This window comes from Mustelus asterias, unplaced genomic scaffold (genome assembly GCF_964213995.1).
Source record: "Mustelus asterias unplaced genomic scaffold, sMusAst1.hap1.1 HAP1_SCAFFOLD_102, whole genome shotgun sequence".
NCBI lineage: Eukaryota > Metazoa > Chordata > Chondrichthyes > Carcharhiniformes > Triakidae > Mustelus > Mustelus asterias.
Window position 1 is genome coordinate 886,145 of NW_027590149.1, and position 22,681 is coordinate 908,825.

A 22,681-nucleotide genomic window follows, 5' to 3' on the forward strand; every position below is an offset into this window, starting at 1 on the left:
TGGAGACAATACACATCTCTTTAACCTGTGCTTAACGCTCTCTCCACTCACATTGTCTGTACCTTTGAGACTTGATTACCTGTAAAGACTCGCATTCCAACCATTATTTTGTAAATTGAGTTTGTGTCTCTATATGCCCTGTTTGTGCACAGAACTCCCACTCACCTGACGAAGGAGCAGTGCTCCGAAATGCAGCAGGAATAGTCTAGAAGTTTGCAGACGACAGAAAAATTAGTCCTGTGGTAGGTAGAATGGAAGATTGTTCCAGACTTCCAGAGGTAGCAGTGGACTTATTCACTGAGCAGAACAATTGCCCATGTAACTAAACACACGCACAGAACTCTAAGCAGATGCATGTTGGGGAGGTGAAACGAGGCAACATGATACACAATAATTGGAAGAACAGGAGAGCAGTGGGAGCAGCGAGCGAGATTCGAAGTAACTATGTGAAGGTCTCTTAATAAAACAGGACAAAACGAAATCAAAATTGAAGGGGTGATGAAGAACTATTTCCGAATCCTTTAATTTATTACCCAAGTCAGAGAATATAAGAAAATGGAGATGAAATAAAACTTCATGAAACATTGTCGGGCAATACAGCAGGATATAGATAGGCTGGAAAATTGGGCGGAGAGGTGGCAGATGGAGTTTAATCCGGATAAATGCGAAGTGATGTATTTTGGAAGAAATAATGTAGGGAGGAGTTATACAATAAATGGCAGAGTCATCAGGAGTATAGAAACACAGAGGGACCTTGGTGTGCAAGTCCACAAATCCTTGAAGGTGGCAACACAGGTGGAGAAGGTGGTGAAGAAGGCATATGGTATGCTTGCCTTTATAGGACGGGGTATAGAGTATAAAAGCTGGAGTCTGATGATGCAGCTGTATAGAACGCTGGTTAGGCCACATTTGGAGTACTGCGTCCAGTTCTGGTCGCCGCACTACCAGAAGGACGTGGAGGCGTTAGAGAGAGTGCAGAGAAGGTTTACCAGGATGTTGCCTGGTATGGAGGGTCTTAGCTATGAGGAGAGATTGGGTAAACTGGGGTTGTTCTCCCTGGAAAGACGGAGAATGAGGGGAGATCTAATAGAGGTGTACAAGATTATGAAGGGTATAGATAGGGTGAACGGTGGGAAGCTTTTTCCCAGATCAGAAGTGACGTTCACGAGGGATCACGGGCTCAAGCTGAGAGGGGCGAAGTATAACTCAGATATCAGAGGGATGTTTTTTACACAGAGGGTGGTGGGGGCCTGGAATGCGCTGCCAAGTAGGGTGGTGGAGGCAGGCACGCTGACATCGTTTAAGACTTACCTGGATAGTCACATGAGCAGCCTGGGAATGGAGGAATACAAACGATTGGTCTAGTTGGACCAAGGAGCGGCACAGGCTTGGAGGGCCGAAGGGCCTGTTTCCTGTGCTGTACTGTTCTTTGTTCTTATTAATTAGACAAAACTTTCAGCACTGTTTGTAGTTACTGTAATCGAATCCACAATGACTGACATTTCATTGGAAAGGGTGTCGAGGATGCATAAAAGGGTGTTGCCAGGTCTGGAAAATTGCAGCTATGAGGAACAATTGGATTCGCTGGTCCTGTCCTCGTCGGGTCATTGAAGGCAAGGGGACTTTAGATGGCAAGGGATGACGTTGTGAGGGACCTCGATAACGTAAATTGCAAACGCCATTTTTATTAGGATGGTGATCAGTGACTGGTGGCAAACACTTAATGCGATTGGTCGGAATTTTAAAAGAGATACACAAATGTCTCTGTTTTTTTCACCAGAGGGTTGTATTGCGTGGAACTCAGTGTCTGAAATTTCAGCAGAGGCAGAAACGCACAAGTCGTTTAGGAGTTTGACGGACGTTTATTTAGAGCTTCTTGGCAGCAGGCTTGCAGAGGAAATTGGGATTGGGCATGTTGGTTAGTCTTTTCAGTCGGTGTAGACACAGTGAACCAAATGGCCTCTGAGGTGTCAGCATTCTGTGAGGAACCACTGGTCTGCAAATCTTTGGGAGGCCAATTTGGAGAGCGGTTTACTGTATTTTTAATCTCTGCTGCAGATGCCGTCAGGGTGCTTGATTCGCATAGTGTAGAAACAGCTTTAAACTATATCTCGCCCGGTGCTATATCGTCCCTAGTGTGTTTTCTGGGGAGAGTACTGAATAAGCATTATTTTCTATCTCACCCCCGTTCTGTACCTCAACTGAAAATACTTTGTGGATGCAGCTTATGGCGACCAGTGTGAAAAAAAAAATATTTGATAGCAAACTTTCAAAGATTCCACAGGTGATTGCAATGTTGAATTGGGAATTTAATTTTCCAGTGTTTGTCCCAATGAGTTAGTCTTATTTAATAATTCACTTTCAGAGTGTCGGTAGAAGATTTATTTTTGAACTGGAATGAAGTTCCGGGGTATAGATGTTTCACTCAGTGTAGGGAAGCTGGTAAAAGAGGTGGAGGAGTGGCATTGTTAATCAAGGATAGTTGAACGGCTGCGGAAAGGCACTTCGAGGGGGATCTGCACACTGAGGTAATATGGGCTGAGGTTAGAAATAGGAAAGGAACGGTCACGTTGTTAGGAAGAGGGGCAGAGAGAGGGAGAGGTGTGGTCCCTCATTCCCACTGACTTCACCTCAATCCTCACTTAAATATCACATTGTATCTGGCCATGTTCAGACTGTGTGGGATCTTGCTGTGCACTCATGCTCGGTGCCTCCTCCCCGCCCCATATTCCTCACACTGTATCAGTGTCCACAGTTGAAACATAAAAGATTGAGGGAAAGGAGGGTGGGATATGGAGAGGAACAGGGTAAGGCAGAGCTGCAGAGAGGGCGTTTCGATCGAGTTCTCACAGGGGCTTGGAATGAAAAAGGCTGCAATTGGGACCCGGTTTAATTGGCCAATTGGACAGTGCCTGTGTTTTACTCTCAGTAATGTCACGGTGCTGTGTGAGAGCCCAGGGCAGCGCTTCAATCTACTTTTACTGAGTTTCTCTTTGTAACATTCTCCGTCTCCCTCTCTCACTGTGAAGCACTCGGGAGGGAGAGGGAGCTGAAATTCACATTCCTGAGCCTGAGGAAAGGCTTGTTCTCCATCCTAGAGTCCTCCTTGTGTTTTTAGACAGGGCACTGGGATTTGTGGATGGAAAGGATTGTTCTGTTTCACTGGGCCTCAATTCAAGGCCTGTGTGACTCGGCCTCAATTCAAGGCCTGTGTGACTAGGCCTCAATTCATGGCCTGTGTGACTAGGCCTCAATTCAAGGCCTGTGTGAGTAGGCCTCAATTCATGGCCTGTGTGACTAGGCCTCAATTCAAGGCCTGTGTGACTAGGCCTCAATTCAAGGCCTGTGTGACTAGGCCTCAATTCAAGGCCTGTGTGAGTAGGCCTCAATTCAAGACCTGTGTGACTAGGCCTCAATTCAAGGGCTGTGTGACTAGGCCTCAATTCAAGGCCTGTGTGACTGGGCCTCAATTCAAGGCCTGTGTGGCTAGGCCTCAATTCAAGGCCTATTCTCAGGGGCACCTTTGCATTCCCTTAATTCCCGAACAGGGTTGAAGTGGCTGAATTCAATGGTTCAATAAAATGTGCAGCAGCCACTTCAGGGTGGGATTGTGGATTTTCCTGCTCCCCCTCCCACTGTTCTCTTCTCATCCTGAGCTTTAAAACATGATGCACAGCGTACATCATTATTTTAAATGGTCAGACAGCAACTTATCAGAGAGAGCACTTCATTCCAGATTCACGCTGAGATAGAGAAACAGAGCAGAGATCAGGACAGATTATCCAGAGCAAGAGAGGGAGGGGTGCAGAGATTGTGTATTGGATAGGTCTCGATCTGGGGGGAGAGTGAAAGAGACAGAGAGGGGGGCGGGGGTGATAGAAGCTTCATTGCTGAGATTGAATGTATTGATATCGAATGAGGGAGATTCTCAGTGTTGGTGTGGTTTGTAAAATGAGTCAGAAACACAGCTGGAGGTGGGGGTTAAACGCAGAGGGAGAGACACAGATCAGGGAAGGGATGGGGGAGTGGGGAGCCTCCCTTGTTTCTTTACTGCCCAGGCTCTGGAGTAAAGCCCCCACCCACTCCCCCCACCAAAAATGTTTTGATGTGTTTAATTAATTTAATACTGGGACAGTCACCAGGCATTTGCACCTTCATTTCATTTTGAAATCTGTTCCCCTTTGGTCAGAGTTTAATAATGGGAAGGATGTGGAAATGAATGTTTTCTCCCCGCACCCCAGAGAAAACAAGGCTGAGAGGAGACTTGATAGAGAGATTCAAGATCCTCAGAGGTATGGACTGGTTAAAGAGTGAGAAAATCTTCCCTCTCAAGAGATGGTCAGGAATTAGAGGGTACAGATTATTAATGATGGGGAAATGGATCAGAAGTGAAGTGAGTAAAATCACTTCACCGAGAGGCTGCTTGGAATCTGGAATAATCTTCCTGAAAGCCTGTTCCAGTATTCAATAAGATGATGGCTGATCTGTGATCTAACTCTCTACCTCTTTACCCCTTGGACTAAGGGAAATCTATCAACCCCAGATTAAAAATAATAACAAGTGACTGAGCATCAATAGCCATTTGCAGAAGATTGTTTCAAACTAACTCCACACCACATCTGGCAATGATTTCATTCCCACATTTCTAAAATCCTAAACTGAGGCTACATCCAAATGTGCCCAAATCCTGGAGTTCCCAGCCAGCAGAAAAACTTGTTCTTTATCAGCCTCTCCCTTTACCTCATTATTTTAAATGTTTGATTAAATCAGGCCCTAATTTAAATTCCAGCGGTTAAGAATAATGTTTAATCTGCACTGTTCATCAAATGTTCCCAACACAAATACTGTAATGGGTTAAATACAGAGTAAAATTCCCTCTGCTCTGTCCAAGGAATGTTTCATCACAGGTTTTTATTAGTTTAGGAAAAACAGGATTCAAATTGCTCAGCATCCCAGTGTGGCCTCCTGTTGATTTCAATCAGCCCTTCACATTCAAACATGAAGTTGAAGCTTCGAATACTGTCTGTGGCAGTGTTTGTGGATTCATTCCTTCTCTCGCTTTTTCACTTGTCTGAAGGATTTGAATTATAGACATTGTTTAATCATTCCTTTCTCTCAGCACATGGAACTGGTGAATCTTCAAGGGAGACAATGTCATGAAACTAACAAACTGTATCATTATTCATCCGTCATTTCCAATCTCTGAATAGATCACACACATTTCCAGAATGCAGGAAGCTCTCAATGGAAACTGAATCCAATCATTTCCCAATACAATTGTTCACACTTTACTGTGAAGTACATTCCACTGACACTCCCAAAGCAGCCACAGAAAAGTGACTGGTTATTTTAAACATTGAAACTGAACTATATTAACTTACGAATCCCTCACATTGTACAGAAATGTTGACCCTGTTTTGATGAGAGTGATCAGATTAACATTGAACCATGAAAGCAGCCTCCGTACTGAGATTAACCACATTTGCAGCAATTCCAGAGTATCAGAGACATTGCTCTGTGTATTGTGTGAGTCCAGCTGTGAAATATCGGAACATTTTGAGCTTCCACTTTTCATCATTTATTAAAGTACATTGTTCCAGCCCTTTTCAATCTAAGTTGTGTCGGTTTACATTTCCCTGAACTCAAACCTCTCCATCAGTTTTGTCAATTTACAAAATATGAATAACTTTGCAATTTGATGTTTCCAGCGATGCTGCTGACAATGCTGGATCATTGTTTGTGTCATTGGCCAGGATGTTTCGCATTCTGTCACATTAAATGGTTCAAAAAATATGACAAAACTGCAGATATCTTTCTGTGGCTGGGTGGGGAGGGAGGGGGGGTGACAGCATGCATCTGTATCAATATATTTAAATCTCAAATATGTGTAGGCCATTTAACCCATCGAGCCTGCTCCACCACTCACACACACACACACAGACATAAACACACAGAGACAGACACTCACACACACACACTCAGACACACATTCACAGACACACACACAGACGCAAACACACGGAGACACACACACAACAGAGAGACACAGACACACATTCACAGACACACATACACACAGACACACACTCACAGACACACACACTCAGACGCAAACACACGGAGACACACACACAACAGAGAGACACAGACCCACGTTCACATACACACAGACACACACTCACAGACACACACTCACAGATGCACACTCACACACTCATTCACAGAGACACCCACAGTAATAAACACACACACACACACTCACAGTGACATACATTCACTCACGCGCAGACACACATTCACACAGAAATACACACACATACAGACACACACAGAAACACATTGAAATACACACACACGCTCACACACACACAAACACATGCACACAGTTGGAAACTCTGTCACACAGACACACAGAAATACAGAAACATAAGCGCACCGACGCTCACACACATTCATTGCGTTTTTTTGACTCCTCAATGCTCCAACTAAAAAGTACTGGGATCTGAACTCGAGACGGGGGCGGCACGGTCGCACAGTGGTTATCACTGCTGCCTCACAGCACCAGGAACATGGGTTTGATGGAGAGATCCAAACTCACACCACACCCTGATGTGGCAAAGGGGACACCAAGCCGAGCTACAGAGTTGGATGCAAAGAACAGCGGCGTGTGTTTGATTCTGGTGATGCTCACACTCCGAGCCGGTGTTGAATAATTCTGAGGCAGAGAGACATCAGATTGAGACCATATGACACATTGGGCCTTTACATCTCCCATAACAATCCCCCCCTCTCTCTCTAATACGATCTCCCTGTGTGTGTGAAGAGAGGGATCTCAGAGTGAGTGTCCACTGATTCCTGAGGGTAGCAGGACAGCTCGATAAGGTGGTTTCGACCGGCAGACGGAATACTTTCCTTTACTGGCTGATGTATAGACTACCAGAGCAGGGCAGGTTCTGCTTGAGCTATATCAAACACTATTTAGACCTGGACTGAGTGTCCAGAGAGAATTATCCCCGTGTCTGGGTGGGTTTCCTCCGGGTGCTCCAGTTTCCTCCCACAGTCCAAAGATGTGCAGTTTAGGTTGATTCGCCATGGTAAATTGCCCCTTAGTGTCAGGGGGATTAGCAGGGTAAATATGTGGGGTTACAGGAATAGGGCCTGGGTGGGATTGTTGTCGGTGCAGGCACAATGGGCCGAATGGCCTCCTTCAGCACTGTCGGGTTTCTAAATTTACAGAGGAAGTTATCAATTGTGGCACAGATTCCAAAAGCAGGGAACTCATTTCAGGGAAGTTATTTCCATTTCTTCAGTTTTATCAACATTAACTTTGTAACCTGAGTAATCGCCAAACTTTATAATATTCTCTTTTCAGAAAGAATATGGATGTTGTAGGATCTGATAAATATAGCAGGATGTCATCAGAATATGTCAATTTGTGCTCTTCTTCTCCAGCTAGAACACCTTTTATGTCCTGACTGTCTCTCACCATTTGTGCTCAGGATTCTATGCAGATAGTGAACAGAAGGGGGGACAGAGGACAATCCTGTCTTGTCCTCCTCTTGAGTCCAAAGACTTCAGAAATTTGACCATTCGCTCTGACAGAGGCCTGTGGAATTGAATAAAGGATCTGGACCCATCTTACAAAGTTGGGCCCAAACCCCAGGCCGTCTGAAGTCTGAAATAGGAACACCCATGATTCCTGGTCAAAGGCCTTTCCAGCATCGAAAGATAAGACCATGGCCTCAACTCCACGACCTTGGGCATGAGTCATGATGTAAAGGAGCCTGTGGAGATTGTCCCCAGAGTAATGCCCTGTTCTACTAGTTTGGTCTGGGTTTATGATCTCAGTTTTTATCCTATGGATAATATAGATATTATTATCTATATCGATAACATAGTACAGATATTAGATATTGAAAATTGAGTACAGCGACACAAAAAGCAGCACTCAGCAGCTTTTGATGGACTCCCTCACTATGGCCTTTGAGTTGTTCTGAAAGCAAACTATCAAGAGCTCTACGCGCCGTTGTGAGGGAGGCCATCAAAAGCTGACGAGTGCTGCTTTTTGTGTGGCTGTACTCAATTTTCAATTTAATTCAATCCATTTTAATTTATTTTTCTTCCTTTTGGAACAGCGAATGAGATGATGCAACCTCTGAAACACACCATCACTCAGCCCCAGTAATGTCAGGGGTGAGGGGTCTCTTGCTGCATTGAGTTGTTGATGGTGTTGAGATTGTTGAAGGGTCCAGTGCCTGGAGCTGGGAGCGGTCACAAACTCCCCGTCCATTCAAACTGGCCACTGCAGCCGCTTGGGGACATCATTGCAGGCCGCCGTGTGATTGGCTGCTGGCTGATTTGTGATGTCACCTGGAGACAGGACATCACTCCTGGTTACGGCCAATCAGTTTGGGGGTCACTCTGGGAGGTTGGGTTTCAGGGCTGGTCTGATGCCAGCTACAGAGGATGCTGCCATGTCAGGCATGGCACACATCAGTTAGAATATGGATCTTATTAAGTTATTAACGTGGATTGGGGACTGGCTATCCGACAGGAAGCAAAGAGTCGGAATAAATGGGTGTTTTTCCGGTTGGAGGAAGGTAACTAGTGGCGTGCCGCAGGGATCGGTACTCGGGCCGCAACTATTTACCATTTATATAGATGATCTGGAGGAGGGGACGGAGTGTAGGGTAACGAAGTTTGCAGATGACACGAAGATAAGTGGAAAAGTGAATCGTGTGGAGGACGGAGAAGATCTGCAGAGAGATTTGGACAGGCTGAGTGAGTGGGCGAGGATATGGCAAATGGAGTATAACGTTGATAAATGCGAGGTTATACACTTTGGAGGAAATAATAACAAATGGGATTACTATCTCAATGGAAACAAATTAAAACATGCTACCGTGCAAAGGGACCTGGGGGTCCTTGTGCATGAGACGCAAAAGCCCAGTCTGCAGGTACAACAGGTGATCAAGAAGGCAAATGGGATGTTGGCCTATATCGCGAGGGGGATAGAATATATTCGGGTAAGCGTTCTCCAAGGCGGCCTTCGCGACACACGACAGCGCAGAGTCGCGGAGCAGAAACTGATAGCCAGGTTCCGCACACACAAGGACGGCCTCAACCGGGATATTGGGTTTATGTCACACTATTTCACATAAATATTTCTGCTTTTTTCCTCCTGAGTCTTTATCATGCGATCCTAGAATCAGAATTTATGTCACACTATTTGTAACTCCCACAGTTGCGTGGACCTGCAGAGTTTCACTGGCTGTCTTGTCTGGAGACAATACACATCTTTTTAGCCTGTCTTGATGCTCTCTCCACTCCCATTGTTTTGTTTCTTAAAGACTGGATTAGTTGTAAGTATTCGCATTCCAACCATTATTCATGTAAATTGAGTCTGTGTCTTATAAGTTCTGTTTGTGAACAGAATTCCCACTCACCTGAAGAAGGGGCTCAGAGCCTCGAAAGCTTGTGTGGCTTTTGCTACCAAATAAACCTGTTGGACTTTAACCTGGTGTTGTTAAACTTCTTACATAGAATATAAAAGCAGGGATGTCTTGATGCACCTGTACAGGGCATTGGTGAGGCCGCAGCTGGAATACTGTGTGCAGTATTGGTCCCCTTATATGAGGAAGGATATATTGGCATTGGAGGGAGTGCAGAGAAGGTTCACCAGGTTGATACCGGAGATGAGGGGTTTGGATTATGAGGAGAGGCTGAGGAGATTGGGTTTGTACTCGTTGGAGTTTAGAAGGATGAGGGGGGAATCTTATGGAGACTTATAAGATAATGCGGGGGCTGGATAGGGTGGAGGCGGAGAGATTCTTTCCACTTAGTAAGGAAGTTAAAACTAGAGGACACAGCCTCAAAATAAAGGGGGGTCGGTTTAAGACAGAGTTGAGGAGGAACTTCTTCTCCCAGAGGGTGGTGAATCTCTGGAATTCTCTGCCCACTGAGGTGGTGGAGGCTACCTCGCTGAATATGTTTAAAGCGCGGATGGATGGATTCCTGATCGGTGAGGGAATTAAGGGTTATGGGGATCAGGCGGGTAAGTGGTACTGATCCACGTCAGATCAGCCATGATCTTGTTGAATGGCGGGGCAGGCTCGAGGGGCTAGATGGCCTACTCCTGCTCCTATTTCTTATGTTCTTATGTTCTTATTCAGTATGGACATTGCACAGAGAAACTGTCAAAATGGTAGGTTAGAAAGGAGGTCACTGCGTTCACAAAGCTGCCTCTGACCATCCGGTGACACTGCTGTGTGGATCCCAGGACCCAGTCAGGGAACTGACTCACTGCCTCACAAAGAGAAGGGATTGTGACTGTCGGTGACAGCAGCTCGAGCGAAGCAGCAGATTCTGGAGAAATCTGAGCACAACCACTGCTGGTTTGAGGTTAGTTATTGGTTTGAGTAAAAACAATTAAACTCATTCTGACTACAGCCAGGGAAGAGATCCAGACACGACTCATCAGGAAAAACATTAAACTGCTTTTCTGGCCACAGTCTCTGAAGCCTCAGGACACCACAAGAAGAATCCGTCCATTCTGGTGACAAACCAAGGAGCAGACGAATCTCTCCCTGAACCTCAACCCACACAGGAACTGACTGTTCATCGATTGAAGAAACGACCAGAAACCAACTTCATCCCTTCAAGAGGATCCCAACAAACATCTTCTACCCCGGCTGTCAAAACCCCTTCACTGATCCTTCACTAAAGGAGATCTCTCATCAGGACTGCAACTTCGATCATCAGATTACAGCAGAGAAGTGGTAGGGGAACATTTCCTGTTTTACTCCTGTAATCTTTGTAGAGTGGGTTAGTGAGTGAATGTGAGACTGTGAAGTAGCATCAGTTTCTTGGTTATTTAGCTTCTTGTTTTATTTTTAAATTGTTTTTAATACAAAAATGGAAATAAATGAATATAATCTGAGCCGTTTTGTGCTGCAGGATGACATAGATTGGGACTAGAATATTGAAGGGTACAAGATGTTTGGGAAGGACAGGAAGTGAGGAAAAGGTGGAGGAGGACTAGCTCTATTAATTAATGATGGTGTTAACACAATAGAGAGGGATGGACTAAGCTCAGGAAACCTGGATGTAGAAACGGTTTAGGAAGAAATTTATGAGAAACGATAAAGGGAAGAAGTCTCTTGTCGGATTGACAGGCCCCTAAACAGTAACCACACAGGAGGAACAAGGTATAAAGGAGTTTGTCAGAAAGAGATGGTGATTATCATTCCGGATTTTTAATCTAGATAAAGACAAAAATCAGACGGACAAAGGTAGCCTCGGTGAGGAATTGATAAATATTTTCAGGATAGTCTATTAAAACAACATGTTTTGCCACCTACGAGAGAGCAGCCTATACTAGACCTGGGAAAGTACACAAATAAGGATTAATTAATGACCTGATAGTGGAGGCACCCTGAGATAACAGCCATCAGAATGTGATGGAATGTAGCATTCATTTTGAGGGAGGATCTGAGTCTAATATTCGAAACTGAAATAAGTTTAATATTTCACAATCCACAGACTAGATATATTCAAACAAGAATGCTAAATTCCCAGGGGGAGGGCCCACCCTCTGTGGTTAGTTAGAACAGATAAAGACAGTATCAAAGTTAAAGATAAAACATATTTGAGTGACAGATCAGAAGATTTGGCAGATTATCAAAAATAGTAAAGAATGACTGAAAGATGAACAAGGAGGGGAAGTTTAGAGTTCAGTAGAAAGCTCGTCACAAATCTGAAGACAGATGTTGAGAGTTTCCACAGATATTTTAAACAGAAATGACTGAAAGTGAGTGTTTGTCCACAGAAAGTGAGCCTGTAGAATTAATAATGGGAAATAAGGATATGACATGCGAATTGAACAGATATTTTGAATTGGTCTTTACAATCGAAGAAACAAGTAATACCCACCCTGCCCTATGATGTTGAGAGACCTTGTTTCAGTTATGTCAAAGTCCTCCAATGATTGGATCTGACGCTTAAGGTGGAGGGTGGTTGTTTTCCATGTGTTTCCATGTTTTCCTGTAAGCAGTTCTTACCATGTTTATATGTTTGCTCCAATGCCTGCATAATGTTTAAAATTGTGTACATATGTTGTTACTGAGAGTTTTTGAAATTAAAGGGGAGGAGTGTTATTTATGTAGTTTGGGGTGTTATGCCCCTTTAAGAGACCGGGATCGGTGACCCAGGGAACAAGCTGGGGAAGCAGTATTAGAATGACTATGCAACTATGAAGACGTTAAATAAACTGTTCCTTGTTTTAATTATACTGACCTAAATGGTTGTCTTTTTATTGTTTATAATTAGATGCAAACATAATAGTTGGGCCTGGGACACTACCCTGAGGAACTCCTGCAGTGATGTCTTGGAGCTGAGATGACTGAGACCCATAACCACAACCATCTTCCCATGTGTCAGGTATGACTTCAACCAGTACAGAGTCCCTTTAAGAAGCACTGTCTGTGATCTTTCCCCATCATTCTGTAACTCTCATCAGAAATTAGTTTACAACAAGATTCTGAACTTTTACTTCAATCCTAAACCCCAAATCTATCCAATACAGCACGGTGATAGTGCCACACAGCACTCACTGTGAAGGTGGGACTTTATCTACACAAGGAGTGTGCAATGGTCACTCCGACCACTGCTGTCATGGAGAGATGTATTTGTGGCAGGCAGGTTGGTGAGGAAGGGGTCTTGTATGTTTTCCCTCTTGTTATTCCCTTCACTTGCCACAGACACTCTGTGTCCTTTAGCGCTCGGCCAGCTCAATCTGTGCATGTGTGTGTGAGAGAGAAAGAGGAGGCTGTGTGTGTGTGAGAGAGAGAAAGAGGAGGCTGTGTGTGTGTGAGAGAGAGAAAGAGGAGGCTGTGTGTGTGTGAGAGAGAGAAAGAGGATGCTGTGTGTGTGTGTGAGAGAGAGAGGAGGCTGTGTGTGTGTGTGTGAGAAAGAGGAGGCTGTGTGTGTGTGAGAGAGAAAGAGAAGGCTGTGTGTGTGTGAGAGAGAGAGAAAGAGGAGGCTGTGTGTGTGTGAGAGAGAAAGAGGAGGCTGTGTGTGTGTGAGAGAGAGAGAAAGAGGAGGCTGTGTGTGTGTGTGTGTGAGAGAGAAAGAGGAGGCTGTGTGTGTGTGAGAGAGAAAGAGGAGGCTGTGTGTGTGTGAGAGAGAGAAAGAGGAGGCTGTGTGTGTGTGCGTGAGAGAGAAAGAGGAGGCTGTGTGTGTGTGAGAGAGAGAAAGAGGAGGCTGTGTGTGTGTGTGAGAGAGAAAGAGGAGGCTGTGTGTGTGTGAGAGAGAAAGAGGAGGCTGTGTGTGTGAGAGAGAGAAAGAGGAGGCTGTGTGTGTGTGTGTGTGAGAGAGAAAGAGGAGGCTGTGTGTGTGTGAGAGAGAAAGAGGAGGGTGTGTGTGTGTGAGAGAGAGAAAGAGGAGGCTGTGTGTGTGTGAGAGAGAGAAAGAGGAGGCTGTGTGTGTGTGAGAGAGAGCAAGAGGAGGCTGTGTGTGTGTGTGAGAGAGAAAGAGGAGGCTGTGTGTGTGAGAGAGAAAGAGGAGGCTGTGTGTGTGTGAGAGAGAGAAAGAGGAGGCTGTGTGTGTGTGAGAGAGAGAAAGAGGAGGCTGTGTGTGTGTGTGTGAGAGAAAGAGGAGGCTGTGTGTGTGTGAGAGAGAGAAAGAGGAGGCTGTGTGTGTGTGAGAGAGAAAGAGGAGGCTGTGTGTGTGTGTGTGAGAGAAAGAGGAGGCTGTGTGTGTGTGTGAGAGAGAAAGAGGAGGCTGTGTGTGTGTGAGAGAGAAAGAGGAGGCTGTGTGTGTGTGAGAGAGAGAAAGAGGAGGCTGTGTGTGTGTGTGAGAGAAAGAGGAGGCTGGGTGTGTGTGTGAGAGAGAAAGAGGAGGCTGTGTGTGTGTGTGAGAGAGAAAGAGGAGGCTGTGTGTGTGTGAGAGAGAGAAAGAGGAGGCTGTGTGTGTGTGAGAGAGAGAAAGAGGAGGCTGTGTGTGTGTGTGTGAGAGAGAAAGAGGAGGCTGTGTGTGTGTGAGAGAGAAAGAGGAGGCTGTGTGTGTGAGAGAGAGAAAGAGGAGGCTGTGTGTGTGAGAGAGAGAGAAAGAGGAGGCTGTGTGTGTGTGTGGGAGAGAAAGAGGAGGCTGTGTGTGTGTGTGAGAGAGAGAAAGAGGAGGCTGTGTGTGTGTGTGAGAGAGAAAGAGGAGGCTGTGTGTGTGTGTGAGAGAGAAAGAGGAGGCTGTGTGTGTGTGAGAGAGAGAAAGAGGAGGCTGTGTGTGTGTGTGTGTGAGAGAGAAAGAGGAGGCTGTGTGTGTGTGAGAGAGAAAGAGGAGGCTGTGTGTGTGTGAGAGAGAGAAAGAGGAGGCTGTGTGTGTGTGTGAGAGAGAAAGAGGAGGCTGTGTGTGTGTGTGTGAGAGAGAGAAAGAGGAGGCTGTGTGTGTGTGAGAGAGAAAGAGGAGGCTGTGTGTGTGTGAGAGAGAGAAAGAGGAGGCTGTGTGTGTGTGAGAGAGAGAAAGAGGAGGCTGTGTGTGTGTGAGAGAGAAAGAGGAGGCTGTGTGTGTGTGTGAGAGAGAGAAAGAGGAGGCTGTGTGTGTGTGTGAGAGAGAGAAAGAGGAGGCTGTGTGTGTGAGAGAGAGAAAGAGGAGGCTGTGTGTGTGAGAGAGAGAAAGAGGAGGCTGTGTGTGTGAGAGAGAGAGAAAGAGGAGGCTGTGTGTGTGTGTGAGAGAGAAAGAGGAGGCTGTGTGTGTGTGTGAGAGAGAAAGAGGAGGCTGTGTGTGTGAGAGAGAGAGAAAGAGGAGGCTGTGTGTGTGTGAGAGAGAAAGAGGAGGCTGTGTGTGTGTGTGAGAGAAAGAGGAGGCTGTGTGTGTGTGAGAGAGAGAAAGAGGAGGCTGTGTGTGTGTGAGAGAGAGAAAGAGGAGGCTGTGTGTGTGTGAGAGAGAAAGAGGAGGCTGTGTGTGTGTGTGAGAGAGAAAGAGGAGGCTGTGTGTGTGTGTGAGAGAGAGAAAGAGGAGGCTGTGTGTGTGAGAGAGAGAGAGAAAGAGGAGGCTGTGTGTGTGTGTGTGAGAGAGAAAGAGGAGGCTGTGTGTGTGAGAGAGAGAGAGAGAAAGAGGAGGCTGTGTGTGTGTGTGTGAGAGAGAAAGAGGAGGCTGTGTGTGTGTGAGAGAGAAAGAGGAGGCTGTGTGTGTGAGAGAGAGAAAGAGGAGGCTGTGTGTGTGTGTGAGAGAAAGAGGAGGCTGTGTGTGTGAGAGAGAGAAAGAGGAGGCTGTGTGTGTGTGAGAGAGAGAAAGAGGAGGCTGTGTGTGTGAGAGAGAGAAAGAGGAGGCTGTGTGTGTGTGTGTGTGAGAGAGAAAGAGGAGGCTGTGTGTGTGTGAGAGAGAAAGAGGAGGCTGTGTGTGTGTGAGAGAGAAAGAGGAGGCTGTGTGTGTGTGAGAGAGAGAAAGAGGAGGCTGTGTGTGTGTGTGAGAGAGAAAGAGGAGGCTGTGTGTGTGAGAGAGAGAAAGAGGAGGCTGTGTGTGTGTGTGAGAGAGAAAGAGGAGGCTGTGTGTGTGTGAGAGAGAGAGGAGGCTGTGTGTGTGTGTGAGAGAGAAAGAGGAGGCTGTGTGTGTGTGTGAGAGAGAAAGAGGAGGCTGTGTGTGTGTGAGAGAGAGAGGAGGCCGTGTGTGTGTGTGTGTGAGAGAGAAAGAGGAGGCTGTGTGTGTGTGAGAGAGAGAAAGAGGAGGCTGTGTGTGTGTGTGAGAGAGAGCTGGTATGTTTGCGTGTGTAAGAGAGGGAGGTGAGGGACTGGAGTCTGTGTGTGTGAAATAGAGAAATTGTCAGAGTGTGTGTGTCTGTGAGATAGAGTGGAGTCAGTGTGAATGTCTGTGTGTGAGAGAGAGACAAGAGTTGTAATGTGTGTGTGAGTGAGAGTGTGAATGTGTGTGAGATAGAGGAGAGCTGGTATCTTTATGTGTGTGTGTGTGTGTGTGTGTGTGAGAGAGGAGTGAGATTGGGATCAGTTTGTGAGCAGACATGTGTGAGAGAAACACTGTGTGTGTGTGTGATAGAGAGGTGAGCGCATGTATGTGTCAGAATGAGGGATGTGAGTGAGAGGGATTCAGTGTGTATGGCTGTGTGTGTGTGTGTGGAATAAAGAAAGAGGTGTGTCTGTGTGAGAGAGAGATGACAGAGTGAGTGTGGGGGGGGCCAGTCCGTGCTGCGCGCCGGGTTGGGTAGGGACACTGGGGATCAGCTTGTTAGTGTGTGTCTGTTTGTGTGTGAGCAAGGAGGAGAGTCTTTCTTTATATCACACACACACCCCTATACACAGAATCTCTCCCCCCTCTCTCACTCACACCCATCATTCTGACTCACACATGGAAGCACTCAACTCTCTATCGCACACCCACACACTTTGTTTCTCTCACACATGTACGCTCACACACTGATTCCAATCTCTCTCTCCTCTCTCACACACAGAGATATCAGCTCTACTCTGTCTCTCACACACACACACTCTCCTTTCGCACTCTCGCTCACACACATTGCAACTCTTGTCTCTCTCACACACACATTCACAGTTTGTGTGTGTAAGAGGAGAGTGTGGTGTGTGAGAGACAGTATGGAGCGCTGTGTTTGTGTGTGTGAGAGAGGAGTCTGTGTGTGAGCCTGTATGTGTGAGCGAAACAAGATGTGTGTGTGAAAGAATGAAAGAGGAGTGTATGTGTGTGAGTGTGTGTGTGAGAGAGAGAGAGATAGTGTGGAGTGTGTGTATGTGTGAGAGAGAGTACTGTGTCAATTTTTGGCATGTGTGTGTAAATGTAAGATAGGGAGGGAAGTGTGTGTGTCTGTGTCTGCGCATGCGTGCATATTTGTGTGAGAGAGAAAGAGGAGGGTGTGTGTGTGAGAGAGCTGGTATGTTTGTGTCTGGGAGAGAGAGTGTTGAGGGACTGGAGTCAGTGTGAGAGAGAGTGTGTGTGTGAGAGAGAGTGTGTCTGAGAAAGAGTGTGCGTGTGAGGTAGAGCGTGTGAGAGAGAGAGTATGTGTGTGTGCGTGTGACAGAGAGTGTGTGCATGTGAGCGAGAGAGTGTGCGCGAGAGAGAGTGTGCGTGAGAGAGAGTGCGCGTGAGAGTGTGTGTGTGTGTGCGTGTGAGTTTGTCTGAAAGAGTGTGTGGGAGAGAGTGTGTGTGTGTGACAGTGTGGGCGTAAGAGAGTGTGTGCCTGAGAGTGTGCTTGATTGTGTGTGTGTGAGTGTGCATGTGTGAGAGGGAGTGCGTGTGAGAGGGAGTGCGTGTGAGAGGGAGTGCGTGTGAGAGGGAGTGCGTGTGAGAGGGAGTGTGTGTGAGAGGGAGTGCGTGTGAGTGTGAGAGTGATGTGTGTGCATGTGACAGAGTGTCCACGTGTGAGTGTGTGTGTGTGCGAGAGAGTGTGTGAGAGTGTGAGAGAGAGTGTGTGAGTGTGAGAGTGTGAGAGAAAGTGTGTGCGACAGAGGGTGTGTGCAAGACTGTGCGAGAGAGAGTGTGTGCCAGAGAGCGTGTGTGTGAGAGAGTATGTGAGTGTGAGAGTGTGTGTGCATGAGAGAGCGTGTGTGTGTGCGAGAGAGTGTGTGTGTGTGCGAGAGAGTGTGTGAGAGTGCGAATGGTCATCATTATTTATTACTCATGTTTTAACATTATCAATTTATTGCTTCAAAATTGTGTTCATTGCTCAGCAAGATGTTTCTGTTTATATCTGAGCTTTATTTTTGAACTCATGTTTAATGTTGTGCCAATCTTTTTCTTTCCAATATCTGTTCATCGGCCCGTTGAGTGAGAAAATAACTGAACCTGGCTCTACACAAGAAGGTTGGAGCAGCCGGTAACCACTGGACCAGAGGAGGAGATTGCAGGTTTCTCACCTTCCTTTCTCAGACGGGCTGGAACAGAGATAATGAAGACACAGAAACATACGCTGACCATCCACCAGAGGAGCTTCTAGATCTTGGCTGGCTCTTTGCTGACAGAGTTTATGAGAAGGAAGTTGTTGCAGAAACAAGTGATCCGCTGGAAGAGGAGCTCCTGGTTCTTTGTCTCAACTGTCAACGCAGACACAATCTCTCTGGTCTTGAGGAGTTTGCTCCAATTGCTGAAGGAGTCATGGGAAAGATCAGCGGCCAGATGGCAGCAGTGGCCAGAAGCTGCTGTCCCGCTCCACCAAGGTGTTTGTGCCCCAGGAAAAGGACAAGTGAAGGCAAATGTCCACAACTGGCGGCAAGAGAGCAAGAGCACTGTTGGAGATTGAAGACTCGGGGGACAGTGACCCCCGGGGGGTGGTGGAGGGGGTGGAGGGGAGAGGAGCTGGACACAAACTACAAAATACAGGAGGGAGGGGAGTTACATTCGTATTATCTGTGATTTTCATTTACAATTAGCTTGATTCTGTTGTCTGATCTGCGCTAGTTTTAAGTTAAATCTGTTCCACATGTGACGTGTTTTATATGCGATTGAGTCTTGTAAATAAAAGGTTAATCCTGCTGCTCAGTAATTGGTGCGAATATTCCTCTTTTTACAACCTGTATAACTATTTATTCACAATTAAGTGCTGTTAAAGTCAGTTAATAATCGGATTCATGTGTGTTTTCTCGTGAAGTTTTATGAAATCAGTCTATATTTCAACAATTGCCGACCTAAATTCCCAATGGAATTTCACAATTCAATCCCTTTCATTTGAGTTGTTAGATTCACTCAACCTGTGATGTGAGACATGCAACTCCGCCTGGGAGTTCACTCCCTCCCGCTGCAGCTTGACAGACATGTTCATCGATATGGTGGGGAATGCGGAATAGTCTGTATTTTGCCGAGTGTTAGCCGAGGTTCATGACACCAGACGACAGTTTCATGGTCACCTTACACAACGTAGGTTCCGGAATAATGACCATGAAATCGCCGTCTCGTGATAAAAGCAAACTATTTGGTCCAATACAAACCTCACCCCCCAGCCTCTCTATCCCCCCTCCCCAGCAACTACCTGAAGCTAAATTAATGTCACAACATTACTGCCATCTTTTACCCAAAACTTAGCTTCAGACCGTGTCCCTCTATATTTAACCAGCCCGTCTCTGACATCTCCTCCAGTCACACAACCCTGTGAGATGTCTGCACCGCTCTAATTGTGGCATCATGAGCGTTCCACATGCAACATGACTTGCATCGATAAACTCTCATCTCCAACATTTCAATTGAAATTTCAAAGCTCAATGTCTTTGAAGCCGAATGGTCCAGATTGCCATGGCCTTCAATGTGAACAGGTTGTTTGTGATGTGACTACAGAGGTTGCCTAGGAAACAATGACTGAACACAGGGGGTGAATGTGAGAAGCTGAAGTTTCCACTTGAAGACATTCCCAGTGTCTCTGAGCAGCTGAACTGGGGAAGCCTTTGGGCAGAGACTGTGCTGCTGCTATTGCCCTTCCCGGCCACCAGGCGTCGCTGTAACGCTCCCGGGGGCTGCCTGTGCGCATGTGCGGGGCGGGAATGCTCCCAGAGGTCAGCGCGCGGGACGCCGCCGCATTGATGCCGTCTCCCCTGGCAACCGCAAGATGGCCGCCGCCGCCGCCTCCCTTGGCAAGGGAATATGGCCGGTGGCCGTCTCCCTTGGCAACGCAAAATGGCCGCCGGCGGTGGGGGTGTCATTGCGGCGCTTGCGCAGTGAGGTCTGTCTGCAGCCATTGTCCAGGTTGCCCCCAGTGGATGGGGTTGGGATTGTGCAGCAGATGGAGCAACAATCCCAGTTTCAATAGGGGGACAGAAGCTGCAATGCTGCCCCCTGTTGGTCACTTCTCCCAGTCTCAGCATTGCAGAGTGTTTAAACAAGAGTGCATTGTCACAGCAGCACCTTGACCTTCAGTTTCAGTTTATTTATTAGTGTCAGAAGTAGGCTTACATTAACACTGCAATGAAGTTACTGTGAGAATCCCCTAGTCGCCCACACTCCGGCGCCTGTTCGGGTTACACTGAGGGAGAATTTAGCACGGCCAATGCACCCTAACCAGCACGTCTTTCAGACTGTGGGAGGAAACCGGAGCACCCGGAGGAAACCCACGCAGACACGGGGAGGGGACAGCCCGGGGGAAAGCTCCATTCCAACTGTCCCTGGAGTGTCAGATTAACCTGGGTCACTCACGCACCCCCGGCTAAGACTCACCTCCCTCAGACAGTGAGACCCTCCTGTATCACTCACCTTACTGTAGTCAGATACCCTCAGACTCAGCACTGGGCCCTGGGCGTGTTCTTTAAATGCTGCGATCTATCATGGAGGAAAGAGTTGGGAGGATTTTGATTTGATTTATTATTGTCGCGTGTATTGGGATACAGTGAAAAGTATTGTTTCTTGTATGCTGTACAGACAAAACATACCGTTCATAGAGTACATCGGGGAGGAGTAAAAGAGAGGGTGCAGAATGTAGTGTTGCAGTCATAGGTAGGGTGTAGAGAAAGATAAATCTAATATGTAGCAGGTCCATTCAAAAGTCTGAGGGCAGCAGGGAAGTTCTTGAGTCGGTCGGTACGTGATCTCAGACTTTGTATCTTTTTCCTGACGGAAGAAGGTGGAAGAGAGAATGTGTGCATGAGGTCCTTAATTATGCCGGCTGCTTTTCTAAGGCCGCGGGAAGTGTAGACAGAGTCAATGAATGGGAGGCTCGTCTGCGTGATGGACGGGGCTACATTCACGACCTTTTGTAATTTCTTGCAGTCTTGGACAGAGCAGAAACCAGACCAAGCCGTGACACAGAAAGGATGCTTTCTATGGTGCATCTGTAGAAGTTGGTGAGAGTCGTAGCTGACATGCCCAATTTCCTTAGCCTCCTGAGAAAGTAGACTTGTTGGTGGGCTTTCTCAATTATAGTGTCGGCATGGGGGGACCAGGACAGGTTGTTGGTGATCTGGACACCTAGAAACTTGAAGTTGAGACCCAAATGACAAGTTGTCATAGTGTCATAGCTGTTTACAGCATGGAAACAAGCCCTTTGGCCCAACTTGTCATGCTGCCCTTTTTCTTTTAACCCCTAAGCTAGTCCCAATTCCCCACATTTGGCCCATATCCCTCTACATCTATCTTACCCATGTAACTGTCTAAATGTTTTTTAAAAGGTAAAATTGTGCCCCTCTCTACTACTACCTCTGGCAGCTTGTTCCAGACACTCATCACTCTCTGTGTGAAAAGATTGCCCCTCTGGACACTTTTGTATCTCTCCCCTCTCACCTTAAACCCATGCCCTCTAGTTTTAGACTCCCCTTTGGGAAAAGATATTGACTATCTATTGTGTGTCAACCAAAGAATAGCCACAGAATGAAGGAGGCCATTCAGCCCATTCAGCTGGTGTCGACTCTCTGCTAGAGCAATCGAGCCAGTCCCACTGCTCCACCTTGTCCCTGGAGCCCTGCAAATCTTTTCCCATCAGCTTCCCATCCCATTTCCTCCGGAAAGACAGCGAGGAACAGAGAGGAAAGAGGGACTTGGGGAATGGAAGGTTTCATCTGATGTTCTTTTTGGCAGATGCTCTGTGGCGGATAAAGCTGGCAGCTTCCTCCAGAAAGCAGCACAGAGTGAATGGAAGGGGCAGAATGTGAGTGAGATGAGACACGAGAGAGAGAGAGAGGGGTGAAAGCTTTCTGTTTGTCAGCAAAAAGCACAATGGTGGCCCTGTGTCCTTCAGGGAGCGGCCCAGGCCCAGGTCCATCGACGACGCAAAGATCATCGCCAGAGGCTCTGCAATCTCTTCCCTTGCCTCCCACAGTAACCTGGGGTACTTCCCATCCGGACCCGGTGACTTATCTATCTTGATACTATTCAAAGTTTCCAACACATCCTCTTTCTTAATGTCCACATACTCAATCTTTTCAGTCCGCCTCAATCCAGGTCTTTTTCCACAGTGAATACCGAGGTAAAATATTCATGAAGCACCTCTGCTATTTCTTCCGGTACAGACTTTCTCACCTTCACCTTTTATATGTCCTAGTCCGTCACATCTCATCCTTTTACTCTTCACATATTTATAGAACGCCTTAGGGTTCTCCTTAATCTTTCCTGCCAAGGCTTTCTCGTGACCCCTTCTGGCTCTCCTAATTTCTTTCTTTAGTCACTTTCTACAAGCCGTATACTCATCTAGATCCCTATCATCGCCTTGCTCTCTGAACCTTTTGTACGCTTTCCTTTTCTTTCTCACTAGATTCAGCGCAGCTTTCGTGCACCACGGTTCCCATAACCTACCAACACCTCCCTGTCTCATCGGAACGTTGTCATGCAGAACTGCAGACAAGCATTCCTTGAAAATCTGCCACCTTACTTCAATACTTTTCGTCGAGAATGCCTCCTTCCAATTTACGCCTCTGATCTCCTGCCTGATGGCTTCATATTTCCCCTTACTCCAGACAAAAACTTTCCTAGCTTGCCTGATCCTATCTCTTTCCAATGCTAGCGTAAAGGAGATAGAGTTATGATCACTATCCCCAAGATGCTCCCCCACTGAGAGATCCGACACCTGTCCAGGCTCATTAGCCAGTACCAGGCTTTAGTTCAGTCGGGCAGCATGGTCGGTGCAGGCTTGGAGGGCCGAAGGGCCTGTTCCTGTGCTGTAAGTTTCTTTGTTCTTTGTATCAGTAAAGGAATTAAGGGTTGTGGTGATAGGGTGAGTAAGTGGAGCTGAGTCCATGAAAAGAACAAAGAA